The 27,171-nt window shown below is 43.3% G+C and overlaps 1 long non-coding RNA gene across 1 annotated transcript in view; it reads right to left on the minus strand.

The window, feature by feature from the left end:
• Positions 1-9,114: 9,114 nt before the first annotated feature.
• The window catches only part of LOC122465111, a 29,068-nt gene continuing 11,011 nt past the window's right edge, over positions 9,115-27,171 (minus strand). Inside the window, exons 2-3 of the long non-coding RNA XR_006289680.1 lie at positions 16,722-16,779; positions 9,115-9,990 (exon numbers count right to left, since the gene is read on the minus strand). This is a non-coding gene — a long non-coding RNA (uncharacterized LOC122465111). The remainder of the gene's footprint in view (positions 9,991-16,721; positions 16,780-27,171) is intronic.

The raw sequence follows: 27,171 nt of genomic DNA on the forward strand, positions 1-27,171 counted from the left end.
AGGTCAGTTTTGGATGATGGTTCCAGATGTTCTTGTATTCAGTTCCAGGTGTTCATATATCCAATTAACACATTCCTAAGAAATTGTTTACTTGCCCTCTAGAGGTTAGTGGTCCATACTGTAAACACTGAATTGCTGTCACAACAGGCCAAATGCTGCTCATGATGATCATACATCACTGCCTTTTGAATTAAATGGGAATTTTGTGTGTATACAGCAATATTCTAAGAATGGAAGAAGTTGAGGGTCCTTTACTGACCATATGTAGTCCTTGGTTTGGGCTTTTCATATAAATATGAAAAAAAACCTGATATTAAATCAAAGAGTGATTCAAAGATAAATGGTCACTTTGTTTTTGTTCACTATCTTTGGCTAAGTATATTTTAGGATAATATGCAACCCATCTGTTAAAACTGTCCATATCCAGGATATAATCCAAGCATCTGTGCCTGTTTTCCTCACTAGTTACATAACTAAGATTATTGAAACATGTTTCATCATATTTATTTATTTTTTACAGATTCTAAACTTTAACTATAAAGCCAAATGGCCAGTCAGCTTTCCAAGTATGAGTCTAATTGATTTTTGATTAGAAAACTCTCTGGACTTTGAGCTGCTTATACTGAAAAGCTGGATTTAAAGGACCAGTATTGTATAGTTTTAGGTACCAAAGAGCTACATAACCTAACCAGAGAAATTCACACCTGTATAGAGGGTTACCACAGGGTCTTCACTTCACTTACAACTAGAACACTAAGGAAGGTGAATTCAGAAATTGAGCAAGAGGCGTGATCTTTTTTTCTAGTGAAAAATGGCAAAGCACCCATTGACTTCAATAGGAAGAGTCCTAAAAAAAGCTAACTGCTCTCTGGAACTTTAAAAGAGCTCTAGGAAGAAAGGACCACATGTAATTTCCATTAAATTCAGTGGAATTATAGCAGGGATGCATGAGGCCCAAAGTGTTTAATTATCACTATTTATCAAAATCTTCTTTTGCCAATGAAAGAGATCAGACGGCTTTATTATACAAAGAGATTAGGTTCTATGCCCCGTAAAATAGTAGACAACTCTGTGTATAAAGTTTTTTCTACCTGAAATTTCAATTGAACTTATTTTTTTAGGTTAGGACATGTATTTGCTGGAACTTAGTATATTGTACAAAGCTTCCCTTCCCCACTGTATGCAATTTTGCAAGCCTCAATAAATCAGTGGAACCAAAGGAGAAAATGTTCCTTCCAAACTTCACTATAATATGATTTGTTATTACTGTAATATGCATCAATTTTTCTTTGCTTTCAGGATCTCCTCTTTTATATAGGCAAAAGTATTATACATGGAAACATTTTATAATGGTATGAAAAGCCAGGTTTTATAGTGGCATATTTTAAAACAGCTAAGCAGATGTGTAACTAAAACTACCCTAAAAAATCCCTTTGCAGGAAATACTGGTTTCTGGTATAACCACTTGAGCATACATGCAGTCCCAGGCACAGCTCTTAAGAAATTGTTTAATGCAATCATTTTCAAATGTGTTCAGTTGCATGTCAGATACAGATACTAACTGTTCACAATTACTTCTCTGTGATTTTTATCCCACTGTCTAACCCAGAGATTTCACATATCTAGGCACTCTGGGAGGAAGACCCGGCCTAGCCTAGCTCCTGTGAAAGTGGGGCCTGTGGCTACTGTTGATATGGCTCACAACTGTTAAATCATCCCCTGCATCCCCACAGAGAGAAGAATGAGAATTAGTGTATGGACAAATAAGAGGGCAGTGCTGCCCTGTGGCATCATTTCTTCTATCCCCATAGAAGCCACTCCACAGAATTTGAGCCTTTTGACTGAAAAAGGTCTGGGTCCACAGAGACTGTTGCTCTTCGTAGCTCTTAAGGGTACATTCAGGCTGATGTCAGCATTAAATTACCAGGGGAAGAGGGAGGCTGAAGCTTCATCCCTGAAAGGACCAATGCCAGAGAAACAGATGGGAAACTTGTGGTGTTCCCCAGCATATTCAGTAGGGACTGCCACCTCATGGATGATCTGGTCCAAAGAGTTCTGTACACATACACATTCAGCAAGGTGCTTAAGATGTGCTTGACTTTAAGCACATGAGCAGTCCATTTAAGTCAATGGAACTATGCACATGCTTAAAGATAGGCATGTACATAAAAAAAAACCATGAAAAATTGGGGTCACAGGAACTACTAGTTTCAGAGTAGCAGCTGTGTTAGTCTGTATTCGCAAAAAGAAAAGGAGGACTTGTGGCACCTTAGAGACTAACAAATTTATTTGAGCATAAGCTTTCATGAGCTACAGCTCACTTCATCAGATGCATGCAGTGGAAAATACAGTGGGGAGATTTTATATACTCAGAGAACGTGAAACAATGGGTGTTACCATATACACTGTAACAAGAGTGATCAGGTAAGGTGAGCTATTACCAGCAGGAGAGAAAAAAACCTTTTGTAGTGATAATCAAGGTGGGCCATTTCCAGCAGTTGACAAGAACGAGTGAGGAATAGTGGGGGAGGGGGGTAAATAAACAGTAGGGGGGGAATAAACATGCTAGAGCATAGCGTACTGCAAATGTGTGGACAGAACGTGTGAGGAACAGTGGGGGCGGGGGGAGAAACAGTTTTACTTTGTGTAATGACACATCCACTCCCAGTCTTTACTCAAGCCTAATTTAATAGTGTGCAGTTTGCAAATTAATTCCAATTCAGCAGTCTCTTGTTGGAGTCTGTTTTTGAAGTTTTTTGTTGTTGAAGAATTGCCACTTTTAGGTCTGTAATCGAGTGACCAGAGAGATTGAAGTGTTCTCCAACTGGTTTTTGAATGTTATAATTCTTGACATCTGATTTGTGTCCATTTATTCTTTTGTGTAGAGACTGTCCAGTTTGACCAATGTACATGGCAGCGGGGCATTGCTGGCATATGATGGCATATCACATTGGTAGATGTGCAGGTGAACGAGCCTCTGATAGTGTGGCTGATGTGATTAGGCCCTATGATGGTGTCCCCTGAATAGATATGTGGACACAGTTGGCAACGGGCTCTGTTGCTAGGATAGGTTCCTAGGTTAGTGTTTTTGTTGTGTGGTATGTGGTTGCTGGTGAGTATTTCCTTCAAGTTGGGGGGCTGTCTGTAAGCAAGGACTGGCCTGTCTCCCAAGACCTGTGAGAGGGATGGGTCGTCCTTCAGGATAGGTTGTAGATCCTTGATGATGCATTGGAGAGGTTTTAGTTGGGGACTGAAGGTGATGGCTAATGGCGTTCTGTTATTTTCTTTGTTGGGCCTGTCCTGTAGTAGGTAACTTCTGGGTACCCTTCTGGCTCTGTCAATCTGTTTCTTCACTTCAGCAGGTGGGTATTGTAGTTGTAGGAACGCTTGATAGAGATCTTGTAGGTGTTTGTCTCACCCATTGTTTCATGTTCTCCGTGTATATAAAATCTCCCCACTGTATTTTCCACTGCATGCATCCGATGAAGTGAGCTGTAGCTCACGAAAGCTTATGCTCAAATAAATTGGTTAGTCTCTAAGGTGCCGCAAGTACTCCTTTTCTTTCTGAGGAACTACTGGCTATCAAGTCTTATTTGACACTTTTTTGTGTTATATTCATTACTGAATTTTGAATGGGGTATGGCATACTGGAAAAGTACAAGAGGCATAATGGAGGATCAAGTAGCAGCTCAGTAGCACAAGAATGACCATACTGTGTTAGACCAATGGTCCATCTAGCCCAGTATATCCTGTCTTCTGACAGTGATCAGTGCCCGATGTTTCAGGGAATGAACAGAAGAGGGCAATCATGAAGTGACCCATCCCCTGTCATCTAGTCTCAGCACCTGGCAGTCAGAGGCTTAGGGACACCTAGTACATGGGGTTGTATCTCTGACCATAGAATCATAGAATATAAGGGTTGGAAGGGACCTCAGGGGGTCATCTAGTCCAACCCCCTGCTCAAAGCAGGACCAACACCAATTAAATCATCCCAGCCAGGGCTTTGTCAAGCCTGATCTTAAAAACTTCTAAGGAAGGAGATTCCACCACCTCCCTTGGTAATGCAGTCCAGTGTTTCACCACCCTCCTAGTGAAAAAGTTTTTCCTAATATCCAACCTAAACCTCCCCCACTGCAACTTGAGACCATTACTCCTTGTTCTGTCATCTGCTACCACTGAGAACAGTCTAGAGCCATCCTCTTTGGAACCCCCTTTCAGGTAGCTGAAAGCAGCTATCAAATCCCCCCTCATTCTTCTCTTCCGTAGATTAAACATCCCCAGTTCCCTCAGCCTCTCCTCATAAGTCATGTGTTCCAGTCCCCTAATCATTTTTGTTGCCCTCCGCTGGACACTTTCCAATTTTTCCACATCCTTCTTGTAGTGTAGGGCCCAAAACTGGACACAGTACTCCAGATGAGGCCTCACCAAAGTCGAATAAAGGGGAATGATCACGTCCCTCGATCTGCTGGCAATGCCCCTACTTATACATCCCAAAATGCCATTGGCCTTCTTGGCAACAAAGGCACACTGTTGACTCATATCCAGCTTCTCGTCCACTGTAACCCCTACGTCCTTTTCTGCAGAACTGTTGTCTAGCCATTCGGTCCCTAGTCTGTAGTGGTGCATGGGATTCTTCCGTCCTAATTGCAGGACACTGCACTTGTCCTTGTTGAACCTCATCAGATTCTTTTGGCCCAATCCTCTTATTTGTCTAGGACCCTCTGTATCCTATCCCTACCCTCCAGCGTGTCTACCTCTCCTCCCAGTTTAGTGTCATCTGCAAACTTGCTGAGGGTGCAATCCACACCATCCTGCAGATCATTAATGAAAATATTGAACAAAACCAGCCCGAGGACCGACCCTTGGGGCACTCCACTTGATACCGGCTGCCAGCTAGACATGGAGCCATTGATCACTACCCATTGAGTCCGACAATCTAGCCAACTTTCTATCCACCTTATAGTCCATTCATCCAGCCCATACTTCTTTAACTTACTGGCAAGAATACTGTGGGAGACCGTGTCAAAAGCTTTGCTAAAGTCAAGGAACAACACGTCCACTGCTTTCCCCTCATCCACAGAACCAGTTATCTCGTCATAGAAGGCAATTAGATTAGTCAGGCATGGCTTGCCTTTGGTGAATCCATGCTGACTATTCCTGGTCACTTTCCTCTCCTCTAAGTGCTTCAGAATTGATTCCTTGAGGACCTGCTCCATGATTTTTCCAGGGACTGAGGTGAGGCTGACTGGCCTGTAGTTCCCAGGATCTTCCCCTTCCCTTTTTTAAAGATTGGCACTACATTAGCCTTTTTCCAGTCACCCGGGACCTCAAAAGATAATGGCCAATGGCTCTGCAATCACATCCGCCAACTCCTTTAGCACTCTCGGATGCAGCGCATCTGGTCCCATGGACTTGTGCTCGTCCAGCTTTTCTAAATAGTCCCGAACCACTTCTTTCTCCACAGAGGGCTGGTCACCTCCTCCCCATGTTGTGCTGCCCAGTGCAGTAGTCTGGGAGCTGACCTTGTTCGTGAAGACAGAGGCAAAAAAAGCATTGAGTACATTAGCTTTTTCCACATCCTCTGTCACTAGGTTGCCTCCCTCATTCAGTAAGGGGCCCACACTTTCCCTGACCTTCTTCTTGTTGCTAACATACCTGTAGAAATCCTTCTTGTTACCCTTCATGTCTCTTGCTAGCTGCAACTCCAGGTGTGATTTGGCCTTCCTGATTTCACTCCTGCATGCCCAAGCAATATTTTTATACTCTTCTTTGGTCATTTGTCCAATCTTCCACTTCTTGTAAGCTTCTTTTTTGTGTTTAATAGTCATTGATGGACCTATCCTCCATTAACTTATCTAAATTATTTTTTTAATCAAATTGTAGTTTTGGCCTTCACAACATCCCCTGACAATGAGTTCCACAGGTTGACACTGTGTTTTGTGAACTAGTACTTCTTTTTGTTTGTTTTAAACCTGCTGCCTATTAATTTTATTGGGTGACCCGTGGTTCTTGTGGAAGTGGTACTTCCTTATTCACTTTCTCCACACCATTCACAATTTTATAGACCTCTATCATATCCCTCCTTAGTTGCCTCTTTTCCAAGGTGAATAGTCCCAGTCTTTTAATCTCTTCTCATACAGAAGTTGTTCCATGTCCTTAATCAATTTTGTTGCCCTTCTCTGTACATTTTCTATTTCTAATATATCTTTTTAGAGATGGGGCAACCAGGGCTGCAAACAGTATTCAAGGTATGGGCATATGATGGATTTACAGAGTAGCATTACAATATTTTGTCTTATTTATCCCTTTCCTAATGGTTCCTAATATTTTTAGCTTTTTTGACTGCTGCTGCACATTGAGCAGATGTTTTCAGAGAACTATCCACAATGACACTAAGATTTCATTCGAGTGGTAATTTAGACCCCATCATTTTGTATATATAGTTGGGATTATGTTTTCCAATATGCATTACTTTGCATTTATCAGCATTGAATTTCGCCTGCCATTTTGTTGCCCATTCATCTATTTTGTGAGATCCCTTTAACTCTTCGCAGTCTGCTTTGGACGTAACTATCTTGAGTAATTTTGTATCCCTTGCAAATTTGGCCAACTCACTGTTTACCCCTTTTTCCAGATCATTTATGAATATGTTGAACAGCACTGGTCCCAGAACAGATCCCTCTGGGGTTGGGGGACACTGCTATTTATTCCTACCCTTTGTTTCCTGTCTTTTAACCCATTACTGATCCCTGAGAGGGCCTTCCCTCTTATCCCATGACAGCTTACTTTGCTTAAGAACCGTTGGTGAGGGTCCTTGTCAAAGGTTTTGTGAAAGTTCAAGTACACTATATCTACTGGATCATACTTGTCCACATATTTGTTCACACTCTCAAAGAATTCTAATAGACTGGTGAGGCATGATTTCCCTTTACAAAAGCCAGATTGACTCTTACCCAACAAATTGTGTTCATCTCCACGTCCACTAATTCTGTTTTTTACTATAGTTTCAGCCAATTTGCCTGGTAATAAAGTTAGGCTTACCAGCCTGTAATTGTCAGAATTGCCCCTGGAGCCTATTCTAAAAATTGGCATTATGTTACCTATCCTCCAGTCATCTGGTATAGAAGCTGATTTAAGTAATGGGTTATACACTACAGTTAGTAGTTCTGCAATTTCGTATTTGATTTCCTTCAGTACTCTTGGGTGAACACCATCTGGTCCTGGTGACTTATTACTGTTAAATATTTCATTTTTTTCCAAAACCTCCTCTACAGACACTCAATCTGGGACAGTTCCTCGGACTTGTAATAACTACAGAATGTCAGCCAAAGTGTTAACACCTTCTCAGGGCTTTCAGTTCTGTGAGGGGGAACAAAGCTACTGGAATGATAGCCATTAAAAAGGAATCCAGCTGTTTAGACCCACAATAAGTTGAATACACCATCACCAGTGGCAATGCAATCCCTACTGGTGTTTTCTTATGACCAAGTAAGAGGTGCCACTTCGAGGCATGGAAGAAAAGTTTATTTTTCAATCCCATTCAGTCTGTAGCCTTCCTGCAGACACTGACAATTAGCAGTGCTGGCAGCCCTCCTGATTGTATTGCGAGTCTTACAATATTTGGTGTTTTAGTTAAAACCACATTTCCTGGAGACACGTGAGTACAGGAGAATCTCAGCTTTCATTTTTTTAAACAGCTAAGTTTCAAGCTCCCATGGTTGAGGAGAGAAGGTTAAAAATTCAACCCAAGGGAACCCTGAAAACCAGAAGGTACAAAAGGAACCCCAAATGCATTTGTTTTTTAAAAAAATCATAATGTTTAAAGAAATCTCTTGATTTTGGGGGGCCTGACTCATGATTTTTGAATGTCTGAGTTAACAACAATACCAGACTGCATGGGCAGCGGGTATCAAAGGCCAGGAGAGGCTAAGTCTCCCCTAACCCAGGCTGTGGCCCTGCCCATGCTCTGCCCTGAGGTCCCACCCTCGCTCACGCTCTCCTCTGAAACCAGTGGGGGCTCAGCTCCAGCTGGAACCTGGAGCTTGGGATGGCAGCCATGGGCTCAGTCTTAGGCTGACCAGCGGCCTGGTGCTTGGGCTATCCAGCAGTCCAGGGGTTGGGCTGGCCAGCGGCTCAGGGTAGGCGGGTCAGGGCTCCTTCAGCCACGGGGTGGAGTGGTGGGAGGGCTCAGGGCTCTGGCCGCAGGGGTCTCAGGGCTCTGGTGGGCAGGGCGGGCCTTGGGCAGAAGGGGTGGGGTCGGGTGCTAGCCTTCAGAAAGGGGGGATTCACCAGTCGCCAATGCCAGATTGGTTTAATTCTATTAGTATTTTTTGTGATGTAGACACCTGGTTGCTAGAAGCTGAAATCACCCATTTAGCTCTCATAGACAACTGACCAGTAATGAGGTGGCCATGATTTTTGGTTACCACTGGCCTGGGTTGGGGATTCAACTTATTGCCGAAAGGAGATGCAAAGGCAATGGAGGCTACTTACCGTAACTGGAGGGTCTTCAAGAAGTGTGGTCCCTAACTGTATTCCACACGTGGGTGTGCACGTGTGCCATACTCCCAAGTCCAGAAATTCTTCAAAGCAGCGTCTGTCTTTTTCCTTGTACTCCCAACTGAGGTATAAAAGGTAGGCTGATACCTCTCCGGTTCCTCCTCTTAGCGCATATCCAACAGGATCCAAAGCTGAGGGGAAAGACTGCAAGAAGTGGAATACAGATAGAGACCACCCATCTCAAAAACCTCCAGTTACAGTAAGTAACTTCCATTTCTCCTTCGAGTGCTGGTCCCTGTGTGTATTCCACACATGGTTGACTGGCAAGCAGTGTTGAGACTGAAGGAGGGTGCAAGGAAGATGGCAGCAGAGATTCTTGTTGTATTGCCATCCCTACGGTTGCAGCTTGAGTTAGAGCATAGCGCACCGCAAATGTGTGGACAGACCTCCTAGCTGCCACTCTGCAAAATGTCCTGTGGCGGAATGTCTGATAAGGATGCTGGGGAGGCTGCTTGTGCTTGCAGAAAGCTTGTCTCTGAAGCCCGCAAGCCTGGCAGAGGTGTTGAAATCTTATTTTGCTAATAACCCTTGGTAATTAGCAAAATGAAACTGGAGACTACATGTAGAGGAAGAGATCTTTCTACTCAGGTGGTCCACGGTCTTTGGGCCCTTCTCTGCCAGCGTGACCAAGTTCTTTCCATAGCCACCTGTAACACCAGCAAATTAGGGGCGGGTTTGGAAAATAAAAAGTTATCTCCTTAGTTAGGAACAAAATAATGTCTTTCAGCTCTTTTTGGTGTAGGGGCACAAGATCTGGTGTGTGCCTAACCACTCTGGCTGGTTCTAATACATCCTTCCTAATCTGGTCAGTCCTTGTGGTTGCAAAATGCCCAGGAGCTGTTGTTGAGGGTCCTGGACTTCTTCCAGTGGGATCTATAGGTCATTAGCAACCCTTTTCAACAATTGCTGATACTGAGGGTGGATATCTAGCAGAGAAGACAACAAAGTAGCAATTGAGTCATCCAGAGGTGATGAGGAAGCCTGTGTCAGAACCATCGGTACCTGTCCCAGCTCTTCCTCCTTGTACACTGACGGGACTGGCTAACAAGAGCAGGAGGAGTGGTACAACTCTTGAGAGGGATGTGGGTGCCTACCATAGGGCTTCCAAGGTCCCCAGTAAGATCAAAAGGAGGATTCCATCAGTCATGGTGGCCCCCAAGGGAATCAGTACCAACTGTCCCTGGGGGGCGGGAGGGGTTCATATCCAAAGAGATGGTAAGCATAGCTTCTCAACTGTCTGTTGGGGCTCCTATGACTTTGTTGAGATACTGGTGCCACTATCTCCTCTGATTCCAAGGATGGTTCCATGAGTAGCAGTGGTACCATCAGCACCAGGGCACTCCTTCCCGATGGGTTGAGATGACACTGCTCCTGAGATATCGGTAGTGATTCCTCTTCCAGAGTAAGGACATTTCTCAGGATGGCAGAGCCCTAAAGGAGCAGAGACTGTGAGCAGGGGGAGGAATATATCCCCTGGTGTTACAAAGATCTCCATACAGCCCAAAGTCCAGGGAATTCCCATGGAAACACCTGAGGGAGCTGCCTCATCTGTCACAGCCAGTTGGTCTTTGGATAAATGAGGCGGTACTGACAATGAGGCTGCACCTGCACTTGTAGATAGGACTGGTGAGCATCTCTCTCCCCGCTTCAGTCTTGTGTTCATTGCTGGAACCGGGTGTGACTGTGCCCCCCATAAGGCTTTATGGAAATATGCTTATGAATGTAAATATGACATAACTGGAATATGTTTTATGCTACATATGTCATGTAACATATCTCTGCAAAGGTTAGGATCTACTGAATACATTCATCCTATTTGTATGCATTTATCATTTTTGTATTTGAAGTTATGAATATTGGCTGTGTACTTGTTTGATTTTAAGTAGCCTTAGTAAGGCATTCGGTCAGCTTCTTTAGAAAGGAATTTGCAGGTTAGGTGCCCAATCAAGAAACACTTAATGGACAATGGATCTTGGAAGACTCCAATCCACATGAGAAGTCTACCTGAGGACGTTGAAGGTAGCATGTAAACAATGTGTAAGGAACTTGTAAGGAACTGAGTCATGCATGGACATGTGACTTGCTCATGTGGCTCCAAAACTCCATCTTGTAGCTGGGATTCTGCACAGCGGGAGAGAGGGGTGTCCACCCACAAGAGGAAGTCTATTTAAGCCCCTGGATACCCCTTTATTTTGTCTGCAGCTGGCTCAAGAGGTAGCCTCTCCACCCCCAAAGGATACCTGAAAGAAACTGGAACAAAGGACAGTAACCACAGGGGGTGAGTGATTGCTGGACCCAGATTAAAAAGAGGCTAGTCTGTAATAGAAGTTTAATGAGCGTGAGATTTCATCTGTATTAGGTTTAGATTTGCATGTTTTATTTTATTTTATTTTGTTTTGTTTGGTAATTTACTTTGTTCTGTCTGTTACTACTTGGAACCACTTAAATCCTACTTTTCGTATTTAATAAAATAACTTTTTACTTATTAATTAACCCAGAGCCTGGTTGGGGGAGGAAACAACTCTGCATCTCTCTCTATCAGTGTTATAGAGGGCAAACAATTTATGAGTTTATGCTGTATAAGCTTTATAGAGGGTAAAACAGATTTATTTGGGGTTTGGACCCCATTGGGAGCTAGGCATCTGAGTGTTGGAGACAGGAACACTTCTTAAGCCGTTTTCAGTTAAGCCTGCAGCTTTTGGGGGACGTTGTTCAGACTTGGGTCTGGGTTTGTAGCAGGCAAGTGTGTCTGGCTCAAACCAGGCAAGGTTCTGAAGTCCCAAGCTGGCAGGGAGAACAGGTTCAGAAGTAGTCTAAGCATATCAGATAGAAGTCCCAAAGGGGTTTCTGTGATCCAACCCGTCACATGGCGGAGCCTTCTTTTTGCGCACCGTATCCTCCAACCTAGGAGTCTTCAGTGGAACTGGTTCCATGAGTTCCATAGGTGATGTCTCACCTAATCAGGACTGGCTTGGGGAGGAAAAGCAGTTCTTATGGACAGTCCTCTTCAGGGAACTATCCTTATGATCATGAGAGTTCCCTTAATTTCCTGGGGAGCCCTGTAAGAAGAATCCTTGGGCTTTGGTACTAAAGGCTCTGCTCCAAGGCTAATGATTGGAGGGGCACTGCTGGTTGGTTTCAGCCAATTTACAGGGCAATCTCCCAGGCCCAGGTCTGGGAAGAAGGATCGACAAATACTGCACCTTGCAGAGATATGTGCCTCATCCAGGCAACATAGGCATCTTTGATGCTTATCACTGATGGAGAAGGAATGAGGGCAGGACACTCAATTCTTGAACTCTGGGCATAGCCTCGGACCTGGATTTTCCCTGAAGGGGAGGGGAAGTGTTTGGGGGGAGGAAATAAACAATCCTATGCTAACCATATGTTCTACTAATGACTAAGTTAAGATATAAAAACTATTTACAACAAATTTACTTTACAAGTTATGCATGGAGTGAAAGAGGACACAATTCTGACTCAGGCCATGCGACAGTCAGAAGGAACTAGAGAGGCACTAACCTGCCCTACATATTACACTGTTAATTGGGAGCATAAGTGCACAAGTTCAGGTCAACAGATACTGCTTTGAAGAATTTCCAGAGTCAGCATACCCATGGCTGGCATATTATACATAGGGACCAACACTCAAAGAAGAAATACTAAAGTCTACACGCACAAACACCACCAATTTAGCTAAAGGTATGAAGGTGCTCCAGTTTAGTTCAATGTACATAACTGTGTGTGCGAACTCTCCACATAAGTTTGAACATGCCTTGCATTGATTTAGCTTGTAAATTTTAGGTGCAAGCTAACCCACTATAAACAGGTTTAAACCAATGTGTGTCCACGCACAAAGTTGCATCTATTAAACTAAATCAGTGTAACATCACACCTTTAGTTAAACTAGTGCTTATCTGTGTGTAGCAAGGCCTCAGAGCCCCTTCCTCTTTATCTTTGGCATGAGGGATTTGAAATGACTATCTAGAAAATAAAAGACTAATACATTTCAGTATGGATGAATGAGCACTCCCAGAGGATGAACCTCTGAGAAAACTGAATAGGGGAAGAAAACAACCCACATGCTGAAGTTCCTGGAACTAAGAGAGTTTCATCCCAGTGAAAACTAAAGCTGCATTTAAAGGATTCAGGTAGCTCTAACAACGGGTGCCAAGTTCAACTCTGTGTGGCGCAACAAGTAGCTGACCCAAATAAATGATTACTAAACAGAGGCTCGTTTGTATTTCTTTTTTCTGGCACCTGCTATGTTGGCAAAGTGCTACAAGTCTGCCTTAATCCCGCATACATTGCCACTGGAACTGGAACCAGCAGTTGTCAATGAGACAGACCTTGCTCTCTGAACACAGTTCAGCCCTGTCAGGCTTTCAGCTCAATGCTGATAATCTAGAGCTTCATCTCCTGCATTTTAAAGGAGTGCCTGCATTTGATTTCTTTGGATCACATGCCCTTTTGGACGCCAGTGCATGGAGGTGGCAGAAATGTACAGACATGTGGGTTCTTCAGTGTTTTGTTTCTTGGAAAGAGCTGGGAACTTGAAAGCATTTTTTCTGCTCCTGTGATAATACAAAGAGCAGAATAAATGCTCGTACAGAAGGGTCCATTAGGAAAAAATAGTCTCTTTCCCAAGTCTTTTTGGAAAGCCATATACACCTGCCCCACAGTGGAATTTCTAAATATTAAGTGAAGACTCTCTATTTGTTATATATTTCGAAAGAAATTTCTTCAGAAAGCAGTTGCTATTTGACTGTATGGACAGCTAGACCTCAAAAAATGATTTAAGTGTTTTTCTAAAAACAGGCCAAATATTTTCAGTACAACTGTTTCTAGAGAGAGCACACTGAGCTTTTTGTAGAATATTTATGTAGGTCTTGATACTTACAGAGATTTAAAAAGAAAATATTTATACTGTGGTTTCTGAATCAAACAACATTAAGTATGTAAATAATGGCAGACTGTACTTTTAATTTTTTTTTTTAAGGAGATTTTGAAATGCGTGACTGAATTTTAGAGATTGGGATTTAAATTTAAGAGGGCCAAGACGGGCTCAAAGATTTTGATAACTATGCCTTTTTATAAACTTTGGTTGTCACTGCAATAATTCCTGGGCATGATCATCATCCTGTAATTTCCAAAGGTGTAAATTAGGAGTTCCTTAGCTGAACTGAATAGACATTCAGCAGAGTAAAACCAGTGTAAGTGAAAAGAGAATCTGGCCTTTCCCATACAAACTAGAATCGTGCACAGTTTTTACTATGAAATTCAAAATTATGTGAAACTCATCTAGGGTGAATTGTTTGTTTTTGTTGTGGGTTTTTTGTTAAAATCCTGATACTTGTCCTAGGTTTGTCAAAAGGTTCTCTGAGACTTGCAGACATCTGAAGTGAACTTGGGCTGAGTTTGGAGCAGGGGTGACCCAAACCTTGGCTCGTGATTTACATGCGACTTTTTTACAGTTAAAGTGCGGCTCGTGGAGCCCCTCTTGCCTTCCCCCATTCTCCACCTACAAGACTAAGGGAGAAGAAGCTTGGAGCTTCTTCCCTGTGGCAGGGCTAGGGGCTTCTGCCCAGCACAGAAAGGTTTCTCAGAACTTCAGCCCTGCTCCTGCTGAAGCCCCAAGACCTAGCAGGTGCATCCCGCAGGGCTGAAGCCCTAAGCTCCAGCGGGCATACCCAGCTCTTGAACTTCTGAAGTTTACCGTATGCAGCTCAGACGGTCAGTAAGTTTGACCACCCCTGGTTTAGAGACTATGGACCAAGTTTCAGTCTAATCCTCTCTCCCTCCAAGTTCCACCGAAAGTTTTATGGTTTTGTTCCAAACCATATGAAACTCGTGATTATGGTTGAGTTTTGCTTTGACTTTTTGGATTTATATGAACCCAAAAAAACTCAGTAAAAAACTCAGTGGGTGTGTGAACCCACACAAAATGAGAAAAAAAAAAAACCCAAAAATTTATTGCACCCTGGGGAATGGAAATTTCCAAGGTTCACAAAGTTTTAGTATAAAAAGGAGGATGATATTACAGCATCAGAGACATTCATTTTAAGATTATGAAACTGTTTTGAAAGCACTGACCTGTCACATTGCTTCCTGGAAACATGTCACCGTCTGGCAGCTCTATTTGCACATATACAGGTCATTCAGGAGCATTGAATATTGTGACTATGGCCCATCTACCATTTAAACTGAATTGAAATGGGGATAAAAACAATGTACTGCATATTGTTTCCAAACCATCTGTGATCTGAATAGTGGCTTGGGAATGTACTCTTGTGGCCAGGATTAAGTACTCTGGCTAAATAGACATTTACTTCAGCTAGAAACTTCAGAACTTGGCTTGTTTTGTAGCTCTATGGAGATCTCAAGTTCATGCTAAGTTTGAAACAATCACCAAGCAGTTTTAGAGCTGTGAAGCCAAATCCTGAAGTTCTTACTCAGTCCTTAGTTATGTGAAACTCCCATTCACTTCAATAATGTGCTGTATTTTTTTGTTTTTTTTGGTTGTGGTGGTTGGGTTTTTTGTTTGTTTTGTTTTAAATGGTGGGTAATACTCATCCTAAACAATGCAATGATCTAGCCAGTTTGAAGAAGTCTACTTGGATGTCAATGACCTTGAAAACTACTGCCTTATTTCCAAAGTCTTTTTCTTGGGAAGGAAATCAGAGTCATGCAGATCCACAGAGGAGAGACTTTCAAGGAGAAGGGGGTGGTCAAAGGCAGCAGAGAAATTTAAAAGTATGTGTATGGAGAAGTATCACTTAACCCTTTAGACTTTGCTTGGTGGAATCCAACAGGGTATGTATACACTGCTGTCTAGGAGCGAGCCTCCCAGCCTGGGGTTGATAGATTTGCATCAGCAGGGCTTGCACTAGCATGCTAAAAATAGCTTTGTAGAAGTTATGGCTTGGGCTGGAGCTTGGGCTCTCAAGCTGGGGCTCCAGTCTGAGTTGTAACATCAAAGAAACATCTTTACCGCCTCTGGTGAAAGAGAGGTCATCAGGGCTGTAAGACAGCCAAAAAAGGTCCCTAGAAAATAAAAACAAACCCAACTAATACGTTTATGTATCTCTGTAAGAGAAGTGGTAGCAGTTCCATTGCCTTTAAAAATACCTTAGACCGTCAAAGCCTAACCACTGGGAAGAACACTGCATGAAAGCAGCACAGTACAAGCATAGATATCACATTCCATAAAGAACTTGAATGCTAGCTCCACCTATCAAAGCACAGACCTGAAGATGTTGCCCTGAATAATAGTAGGATTTTTTCCATTTCATTCTCCTATCTGTTGCCATGGCAAGAGTTAGATGCTATGGGCCTAATTCTTCTCATTTGCACTGGTGGAAAGCAGGGTTAGCTCCACTGAAGTTACTGGTGCTTCACTAGAATAAAACTGGTGTAAAGGAGAGGAGAATCAGGCCTTATGAGTAAACTCAAATTTTGTCATGGTTATTTTTAGTAAGTCATGGACGGGTCATGGGCAATAAACAAAAATTCACAGAAGTCGTGACCTGTCTATGACTTTTGCTGCGGTGGCTCCATGGTTTCCCCCACCACCATGGTGGCTAGGAGCTGCGGGGTGACCATATTTCCCAACGAGAAAATGGGACACCCCAGCTGCTCACCCAAGGTCCACCCACCCCTCTGCGAGGCTGTCTCCTGTTGCTGGAACCCTGAGGAGGGCCCCTGAGGAGGCTGTCAGCCTTCACTGAAACCCTGCCGGGGCCCTGCTGGCTGCCAGCTTCAGTCCCACAGCCATGGGGCTGAAGCAGAAAATATCATGGAGGTCTCTGGACCCGAGTGACATAAATGTAGCCTTTCTTATGAGTACATAAACTCAACCAAATTACGGAAGTCCCCCATTGGTAAGAGAAAAATATTGTGAAATATAAGAAGCCCCCTCCCCCAGCAAGGTGTAGCAAGGTTTTTAATGGACCATTGTTTACTCTGAAATCAGATACCAGCATCTAAATTATCGCCAGAATCTCCTAAAGTGAGCATGATTATACATATAGTGGTCTTCATTACCTATGACAGTTTGCAAGGAACTAACACCACTAAATAACGTATTCTAGTGATGTTATTGTTAATTGCAACTAGTAAATGTTAGCCTGAAAATGTAAATGTCTGAGGCTGAACTTCCCTACCTGGTGGATCGATGTAGTTATAGATGTGCTTGCCGCTCTGCAGTGTCTCCAGTATCCCCTAAGCAATAAGACAGATGAAACCCTGTTAGAGATTCTCACATCCTGCCCCATCCATGCAGTTTAGCTGCATTAGTGGTCTTCCATGCCACAAGGGCAGGTGCATGTAGGATTTACTCCACAACACAAATGCACACATTTTAGCTGGCTGATTCAAACCCATAAATCAGTCCAGACTTGCTTGACACCAAGCGCAATTTCAATCATACAATTTCTCAGTGAATCTAGTCTTAATTTGACATTGTAATAACATTGCAAACCACTATTCTGGACTTGTGCAAACCACGTACAAAGCAGGCACCTTTTTATCTGTTAAAAAATGTAACAACTTTCACTCCTTTTACACAGATGTGAATGACTACACCGGGGGCAAGGCAGAAGGGAATCAGGCCCTATTAAGGAACCAAAAACAATCACAACCAGGCATTCGGCTACATGTAGCAGGAATCTAGAGATAACCATTTGCAATGGTGACAGGTTTCAGAGTGGTAGCCATGTTAGTCTGTATCAGCAGAAAGAACGAGGAGTACTTGTGGCATCTTAGAGACTAACAAATTTATTTCAGCATAAGCTTTCATGGGCTAAAGCCCACTTCATCAGATGCATGCAGTGGAAAATACAGTAGGAAGATGTGTGTGTGTGTGTGTATATATATATATATATATATATTACACACACACACACAGAACATGAAAAGAAATGGGAATTGTCACACCAACTCTTAACGAGACCAATCGATTAAGGTGGGCTATTATCAGCAGGAGAAAAAAAAAAACTTTTTTAGTGACAATCAGGATGGCCCATTTCAAACAGTTGACAAGAAGGTGTGAGTAACAGTAGGGGGAAAATTAGCAAGGGGAAATAGTTTTTAGTTAGTGTAATGACTCATCCAGTCCCAGTCTTTAGTCAAGCCTAATTTAATGGTGTCAGTTTCCAGATTAATTCCAGTTCTGCTGTTTCTTGTTGGAGTCTGTTTTTGAAGCTTTTTTTGTTGAATAATTGTGACTTTTAGGTCTGTAATTGAGTGTCCAGGGAGGTTGAAGTGTTCTCCAACTGGTTTTTGAATGTTATAATTCTATGCAAAAGAATAAATGGAACAAATCAGACATCAAGAGACTGTCCAGTTTGGCCAATGTACATGGCAGAGGGGCATTGCTGGCACATGATGGCAAATATCTCATTGGTAGATATGCAGGTGAACGAGCCTCTGATAATGTGGCTGATGTGATTAGGTCCTGTGATGGTATCCCTTGAATAGATTCATGGACAGAGTTGGCAACGGGCTTTGTTGCAAGGATAGGTTCCTGGGTTAGTGTTTTTGTTGTGTGGTGTGTGGTTGCTGGTGAGTATTTGCTTCAGGTTGGGGGCTATCTGTAAGCGAGGACTGGCCTGTCTCCCAAGATCTGTGAGAGTGAGGGATCGTCCTTCAGGATAGGTTGTAGATCCTTGATGATGCGCTGGAGAGGTTTTAGTTGGGGGCTGAAGGTGACAGCTAGTGGAGTTCTGTTACTTTCTTTGTTGGGCCTGCCCTGTAGTAGGTGTCTTCTGGGTACCCTTCTGGCTCTGTCAATCTGTTTCTTCACTTCACTAGGTGGGTACTGTAGTTGTAAGAATGCTTTATAGAGATCTTGTAGGTGTTTGTCTCTGTCTGGAGGGTTGGAGCAAATGCGGTTATATCTTAGAGATTGGCTGTAGACAATGGATCGTGTGGTGTGGTCTGGATGAAAAGCTGGAGGCATGTAAGTATAGCGATCATAAGGTTTCTGGTACAGGGTAGTGTTTATGTGACCATCAGTTATTAGCACTGTAGTGTCCAGGAAGTGGATCTCTTGTGTGGACTGGTCCACGACAAAAGTTTTTTTTTCTCCTGCTGATAATAGCCCACCTTAATCGATTGGTCTCGTTAAGAGTTGGTATGGCAACCCCCATTTTTTCATGTTCTCTCTCTCTCTCTCTCTCTCTGTATATCTATCTTCCTACTGTATTTTCCACTGCATGCATCTGATGAAGTGGGCTTTAGCCCACGAATGTTTATGCTCAAATAAATTTATTAGTCTCTAAGGTGCCACAAGTACTCCTCATTCTTCATTTGCAATGGGACACACCCCTATCCCACTGACAGAAAGGCTAAGGAGCATTCCTGTATTCAGGCAACCACAATCAGGCACACCTGCAGAACATGCTCCACCTGGAGAAGGGGAGTTTAAAAAGGGTGAAACTTGCCACAGCAGGGAGAAGTGTGCCTAGAAGGAGAGACTGTTAGTGAGTTCCAGTAGCAAGAGGAGCCCAGCCTGAGGGAGAGGCTCGCCATCTCCTCCCCCACCTTTTGTGTGTGGACAGTAACTCCACAAGCTTTATATGGGCGAGGGACCCTGGAGGCTGCCCCAGCCAGTGACCTGTGGTGAGACCTGGGGAGCTCTACCAGGGACTAGAAGATTCAGAAAGGACACAGGGAGTGAGCTGAAATCCCACCAGGAATAGAGAGATTGCCCAGGAGTTGTGATCTGGGGGGACTCAGGGCAAAAGACTCAAAGAGACTATGGCCAAGCCCAGGCTAAGGGTCGGCCGACTATGCACAGGCATACACATTTTTAACACAAAGTTAGCCAATTTTTTTTTCAAATGTCAAAACAAGGTCAGGAGCCACATCTTCAACTGGGGTATAGCAGCATAGTTCCATTAAAATGAATGGAGTTATTCCAGTTTACACCTGCTGAGGATCTGGTAGTTCTAGTCTGATTTGTTTGGAGCGAATGTTTGAGTTCATTTTTTAAAACCTTATTTTGCTTAATTCATCTACTCCTACCTTTAACAAACTAAATGCATACAGTAGGTGATGTTTTTAATTGTTCTGTGAATGTGAATTTTATACATTACTCCATGCAGATATAGCATGCTTATAAATAAGCCCTAACAGGGTGCCATCCAACAGAGTGGAGTCACTGGCCCTTCCCCTGCTCTCAGCTGGGTGGGGAGCTTAGGGGACAGGGACACGGGCCGGGGGCTGCTCTCAGTCCCCCAGGCCCTCTGGGCAGGTGGAGGGTCCGCCACAGCTCGCTGGGCTCCCCTCCCCAACTGGGCTCCACGCTGGCCTCGTTGGGGGGTGGAGCCTCAAGGGGAAGGGCCAATCCATTTTTCACTAGGGCAGACTAGGCCACTCCACTTTCAAAAAGTGAGAGGGCCCTGGCCCCCAACCCCCTGCCCCACTTCTGGCACCACTGCCCAGAAGAGCACACTGGGTCATGATATATTCTACACATTTATAACAGATATAGCCACTGGGCGCCATAGCACAATCCTGCTGGACTATAGAAGGGTGCAGTGTCATGAACCTGCCCTTGTCCTGTCCAGGCACACAGCATCCAGGCCTCATCTGCACTAACCACCCCTTACCTTATTATTATTTATTTGTAATGCATAGAGTCTGCAGTCAGGATCAGAGCTCCACTGTACTAGGGCCTTGGCAGAAGTGAAATACAAAGACTGCATCCTGCTCCAAAGAGCTTGAAACAGTGGTTTATGACATAAGGAAACAAATGAGGGCTTTGGGGGAAAAAGGGTGAGGGTAAGGTAAAGCAGCTTAATGATCAAGTTTTGAACAGCAAGCATTAGTAATGGTTTCCCACCTGCCTTTTTGTAAACATCATGGCAGAGGCGAGTCCTACATAGGAATTTGAAGAAAGCTAAGAGTGGCTTAATAGGCCTTTTTTCAGGGAGCTTTTCCCATCCTGCTTGCTCTTCCAGGCACCTGTGGCCAAACTGTAGCTGCCCACCAGTCAGATGCTTTAGGGTGGGAGGAAACTACTCCTTGTGTCTTCCTGCAAACATCCTGAGCAGCCACACTGGAGCCACCGTAGTTTAGCCTTTATCTTCTATGTGTGGCAGTTTCACCATCTTTGGTAGGAGCACGGTGAAGTTGTCAGTGTAAATACTCCTACCATTTGAGGGGTTTGGATCAATCCAGCGTTGAATACTATAGCTCAGTGTTGGAAGGGACATTCACAAAAGAATAGAAGTCTCTAAGTGATAGGAAGTTTTCTTTTTAATGTCTAGCATCTCGGAGAAGTAGCTTGAATATTTCAAGGACTGATCTGTCAAAGTTCTCTCAGAGAAATTCAAAAAACAAATGATTGTATTCTTAACAATTTTCCTTAGTTTCTGGAGAAGAATCTAAACCAAAATTCCAGATTCAAAACATCACTGACAATTGGAAAAGTTCAGATCTGGATCAGAATGTAGTAACCGACCTCTAACATTTTCTGTTCCTCTTCTCTGGGAAGCTTTATCCTGAATTTATGACTCATTTTGTGATTACAAGGAAGTATTTTTGCTTCATGTCCCACCCACGTTGTTGAACAAATATATAGTGGTGTGTTGCATGTTCTGCATTTTAGTTCTTAGATCAGTTACAGAAGTGTACATCAACTGTCCCATTTGACAAAGAATACTACGCAATTATTCAAATTAGATCTTATTGGCATAGATTACCAAACTTAATCTCACTTGCTGCTTTGTTTGGTGAACCAGAGCTGTATTAAGGTGTACTACTTCAACATCAGATACCACTGAGGTCTGTTTTGATAAACAGGCTCCTGCTGAGACCCTATGGGTATGGGTACTTTCCCGGGTGAAGGTCTGTTAGTAGCAGGTAGCACTCTGTCCACGACTGCCTGTCCTGGGCAACCATTAGAAAAAAAGAAAAAAAAAAACATCCCAGTGACTCCTCATCTGATCTCTTTGTACAAAAATATTTCTTATCTTGGTGCACAGTACCCCTTCTAAAACATAGATGCTTGAAAACCACCATCTCAAAAATCATTGACCTCATTGCCCTTGGGGTAAAGGAAACAAAGTGACACATTAGGAGCCCTTCAGAATCACTTTGTAAATGACTGGGGGGAAAGAGGGGAGAATCACTATTAAACAGAGAGTGCTCTCTTGCTCTCTAAAAGACCGAGTATTGCAATGTCTAAGAACTGAAGGCACTCCCTATGCAATACCCACATAATCTGCTTACCTGGGAGAAAGCACCTCGTACGAATAATTGACATTTAATCTGCAACATGGTGCAGATCGGTAACCCCTAAGCTGTATAGAAAGAATTTTACAGTGGGGTTCCCCTCCTTAAACAGAATAAGCAGAGGATGAAACCTCACAAAGGGGAAAAATTGTGAAGGCCTCCACCAGCCCTGAAAAAAAGGAGCATCAGCGATGAGCTGCATAAACCCGTAAGGATGAAAGAGTGATCCAGCACAGACAACTGCTACATGTATAAAGCAAAACAAGGAACAGCTCTTGAAGAGCCTCCTGTCTGATGAGTTTGTGAATCTATTGAAGCACACAGAGGCGGACATGTAACATTGCAGTCATATGCACACAAATCTTTAATCTACAAATAGTTAGAGCTCAGAAGCTGTCATCATCCTAATAGAAATGTTCTAAAATATGACCTGTGCAAAATTGTTATGCCCCTCCAGAGGATCAATATGCTGTGCAATAGATAACTCGGCTTTATCCAGGCACCCTTGCAAAACACTCGATAAATCACGAAAATGCTTTTCCCTCTGCAGCCTCCCCCTTTCCTGCATTCTCAAACCCTTTCCCTGGAGGGATTAAATAGCAGTTCTACATTCATTTGCGTGTTACCGAGTTTTCCTTGTCCCCACAGGCACAGCCATGTGTGCAGGTGAGACATCTTGTAAAGAAGCCAGCTGCTCAAAGTCTCTGGCCTCTGCAGTGTGGAATTAGGGAAAACTAAACTCCTCTTTTCCCACACCATTGTTCTCTCATTAGTGGCACTGCGGGTTTCCACACCAGTGTGCCTCAGTTCTGTTCTGAAGGATCTACCTTTAAGAGTGAGAACTAAATCCCCATGTCCGTTCCATCCTTGGCGTCTTTGCTGAGATTTACAATAAGGACATCAATTGTAATGACACTTTCCCACTGGGACCCCTATCCAAGCCCACCAATTTATTTCACATAATCTATGAGCTACCGAACAACATTTTTGGTCACTACTGAATTGAACTGGATTCAAATAAATGACCAAGCGGCAGTATTCCTAGGAACCATTAAATGTTCTGATCAAAATCCATTTCCTTACCCTTAAATTCCATAGTTAACCTACAGCATGAAGGAGCAGATTCTTCATTCCTTGTCTGGTTCCTTTGCACCATGACTGCTTGGGTTTTCCCATAAATGCAAAAATCTGCAGTTGGTGTAGAGATAACTATGCATGCTCTACACACACCCACCCCTTCTTTATTCCCTGAAGTAGGATGGTGGTGGGATGGGGTGGGTATGACCTTCATAGAAGATGCCCTACTAATCCTGGGCTGTTGAAGTTGGTGTAAGTTAGAGCAATCTGGAAGACAAATCAACTACTGCCTGCCCCAGGATTGGAGGAACACAAAGGTGGCCCCACTTTTGCCACCTCCCTCAGCTCCTGAAAAATTGTACTTGTATTCTACTGTGCCTGTGATGGCTTGAGCTTTCCTGTGCTATTGCTTTTGTGAGCGATAGTCTGTTACCAAGAGTGAGTTGTTTTTTGTTTTGTTTTTTTTAAAAGCGTGTGGGGGGGGGGGGGCGTTGAACAGGCCATAAGAAGTGTTTTGACTTGAGTTTAGAAGGCAAAAATCCAAAATGATGGGGTCTGAAGATGTGAACACTGGAAATCCAAACATGACAGAGTTTTAGCAGTTCCACAGTCCAGCTTACATTTTCCATATTAAATGTTGGTGTTTCGTACAAAATAAAAAACAGGTGGAAGTAATAGGTTGCTGTAAATTGTGCGCACATTGGATGGGAAAAGAGAAGCAAAGCAATAATGGAAGGATGGCTTTGTGGTTAAAGCACTGGACTAGGACTCTTGAGATCTGGATTCAGTTCTCAGCTGTACCACAGACTTCCATTGTGACCTTATGCAAGTCACTTAATCTCTATTTCCCCAGGTTATTCCCCCCCGCCCCGGTTCCTCACACATTCTTGTCAACTTCTGGAAATGGTCCACCTTGATTATCACTACAAAAGGTTTCACACACCCCCACCCCCCACTCTCCTGCTGGTAATAGCTCACCTTACCTGATCACTCTCGTCACAGTGTGCATGGTAACACCCACTGTTTCATGTTCTCTGTGAATATAAAAATCTCCCCACTGTATTTTCAACTACATGCATCCGATGAAACGAGCTGTAGTTCACGAAAGCTTATGCTCAAATAAATTTGTTAGTCTCTAAGGTGCCACAAGTCCTCCTTTTCTTTTTGCGGATACAGACTAACATGGCTGCTACTCTGAAAGTTAATCTCTCTGTACTTCAGTTCTGCATCTATAGAGTGAGAGTAATATTTCCTCTCTCCTACTTGGTCTGTGTTCTTTGTTTAAATTGTAAGCTCTTCGGGATAGGGACTCTCTCATACTGTCTGTACAGTGATTAGTACAAAATAAACTTTCCTTTGAATGGGGCCCCAGTCAAGGATGGCCCTATAGGTATTCCAGGAGCATAAATAATGTAGTAATTATAATTTATATTAACTACTTACTCTGACATTGCATGTATACCAGCCAGCTAGTTGTCCGGCAGTGGCAGTGTAAAAAATATTTTAATTTCACTTAGAATCAATTTTTCAGTAAAAGAAGATTTAGTAATATTTCATACCTTTTTGGGTAATGAAAATTTTTGCCAATTCCCATGAAGTTTCAAGAACTTGGTATAGTGTTCATAGAGTCAAAGACCCAAAGTGATTAGATAATCTGACTTCCTGTATAACACAAGCCATATATCTTCCCCCAAACAATTCCTTTTCAACTAGAATATGTCTTTAAAAAAAAAAATCTAATCTTGAATTAAAAATTTCAAGTGATGGAGAAGCCACCATGACCTTGGTAAATTGCGCCAATGGTTAATTACCCTTAATTTTGTTAATTGCAGTTATTTTCATAAACATTTGCAAACATTTTACAAGATTCTTCTATGCACTTTTTGGGAAACTTTAAAAGTTACTTTAAATTGAAGCTTCACTGTCTTTCACTTGTGATAGGGGAGGCTGAGGGAGACACAGCAGCCAGGATTAAAACGTTTAGGGCCACAGCTGTTCATCTCTGCCAAATATAAAGTCCCAGCTTTTCAAAGGCATGCTAGGAAAAGTTCCTATAACCAGGCAAATGAATTGTGGAGAATAAGGGCTTGTCTACACTGCCACTTTACAGCGCTGTAACTTTCTCGCTCAGGGGTGTGAAAAAACACCCCTCTTAGCGCTGCAAGTTTCAGCCCCGTAAAGTGGCAGTGTAGACAGTGCACCAGTGCTGGGAGCCATGCCCCTTGTGGAGGTGGGTTGTTTTTTTTTTTTTTTTTTTTTTTTTAAATAGTACTGGGAGAGCTCTCCCCCGGCGCTGGTGCCGTGACTACACAGCCACGTTGAAGCATTGCCGTGGCAGTGCTTTAACACTGCTAATGAAGATAGGCCCTTATTAGGGACGAGGTAGTCACAAGAGAAGATAGTCTTGCAGGGGTTTGAGGTTTATTACTGTATGTTAGTAAACATTAGGGATGTTAAGTTTCTGATTCTCATGCATTAAGAAGATAATTAAGGCAGCTCTATCTGTTTTTCCAACTATCTCAAGGCCAAATAGGCCATGACAGCTTAAGGCAGTACAGCCTATGCTCAGGGCCAACACAATCCCTAGCAGCACTAGAAACAGGTAGGCATATGTGGTCCTTGCATCAGACTATGGCTAACATTGCGATAGATTGCTTGAGTCAGATTCTGATCTCAGTTTCATCCATGTAAACCTGGAATATCTTCACTGATCTTTGGGAAGTTACTGCAAAGTGTCATATTTAAGAGCAGAATTTCATCCATAACATAGCTGTCAAGTTTTGTGCAGCGACATGTGTAACATTTTATGCAAATTGTTTTATTAAGTAATCTGCATATTTCAAATACTTTGCATAGGACCATAAATTTTAGTTTATTGTCTATAAAACCTTCCCCAAACTGTGGTGGTAGATAGGATACGGAGCCTACCCCAAATTTGGCATCTATGGGGAACGGGTAAGTACAGAGGTAGATGCTGGGGCAGGTGTTGGGGGCATGCTGATGGATGGCTGGGATTGTTGGGTTCGATGGATGCTGCATGGTGTCTGGGAAGGCTGGAGTGTCTTGGTGCTGGGGGGGTAGCAGGGTGCTTGCTGAGTTGTCTACAGGAGGTGGGTGGGTGGGTGATGGTGTGGGGTGTTGAGTGTTTTTGGGATTAGATGACTACTGTGATTTGTGAAAATGCTGTCTGTCTGGACGGTTGGTAGGCGGGAAGCTGGTGGCTGAGGTCTCTTAGGGGAGGGGACTGGGATGTGGCTGGGGTATTTCTGAGGGTCAGAGATCTAGCAGGAATTTGGCTTGGATTGTTTGGGGGTTCTGGCTGGGAGGCAGGGAGTCTGACATTTAAATGGAAAGCAGAAGGTCTCACTGGGATTGGGGAAGGGTGGGTCTTGTGGGGATGATTTGTGCTTACTTGTGAGCCCTCTCACCTTCTGTCCCAGCTAGCAGGGCAGCTACTTGCAGCCACTACCATGGCTTTTTTTCAGAGCTGGTGGTGGCTGCTCCTTCCCTGCTTAGATCCAGGAGGAGGTGCAGCCTGGGAGGAAGCAGAGAGGCCACCTAAAGCCAGGAGCCACAGAAACATAGGGAACTGCAGCTTCTTCCCATAACTCCACCAGATGTGTGATATTCAGGCTGAGTGGTGAGAATACAGGACAGAGCAGAGCTACCAAAGGCATGACACTTGGCAGCCTTGCCATAGTCCCATCCGGACCCAGCCCTTTACAAACAATGGCTGTCTACCAATGTATCCCTTTCCTTTCACTGGGAACAGGGAAGGGAGACTACTCCAACATCTGTAGGTGTCCAGTCCTTCCTGGGTGTGAAGCAATAGGTGTCAATGAGAGTTTAATTGTTCTTCTATTCACTACAATAAGCCACCTCTCATTAGCATTAAAATAGGCCAACATTTATGTGGGGCATTAAAATTCCCAAGTTCTCTTATATCATCAGTTTGAAAGGCCTGAAACAGCTCAAGCTAGTCATATTTAAAAATACATAATGAAGAGACCCCCTTAGGCCCACAGTAGAGCTGAAAAGTTGTACTTGTTCTATTCATGGACATTCCATAAGCAGACTGCAATGTTCTTGACTTAGTTTATACCTCCAGTTTACCCAAATTACGTAAGCTTTGTGTTTGTTTTTCACTCTGTGGCTTGATCAAGCATTGGCTAGCATTCAGAATTAAAACCTGTGGGTCTGTTGTAACTGGGTCAAACAAATCATATATAATTATTCCCATTCCCTGAATGGATGAGTCTGGCTATCTTGAGGGCTTGACTACACAGTTTTTGTACC

This window comes from Chelonia mydas, chromosome 3 (genome assembly GCF_015237465.2).
Source record: "Chelonia mydas isolate rCheMyd1 chromosome 3, rCheMyd1.pri.v2, whole genome shotgun sequence".
In the NCBI taxonomy this organism is placed as follows: domain Eukaryota; kingdom Metazoa; phylum Chordata; order Testudines; family Cheloniidae; genus Chelonia; species Chelonia mydas.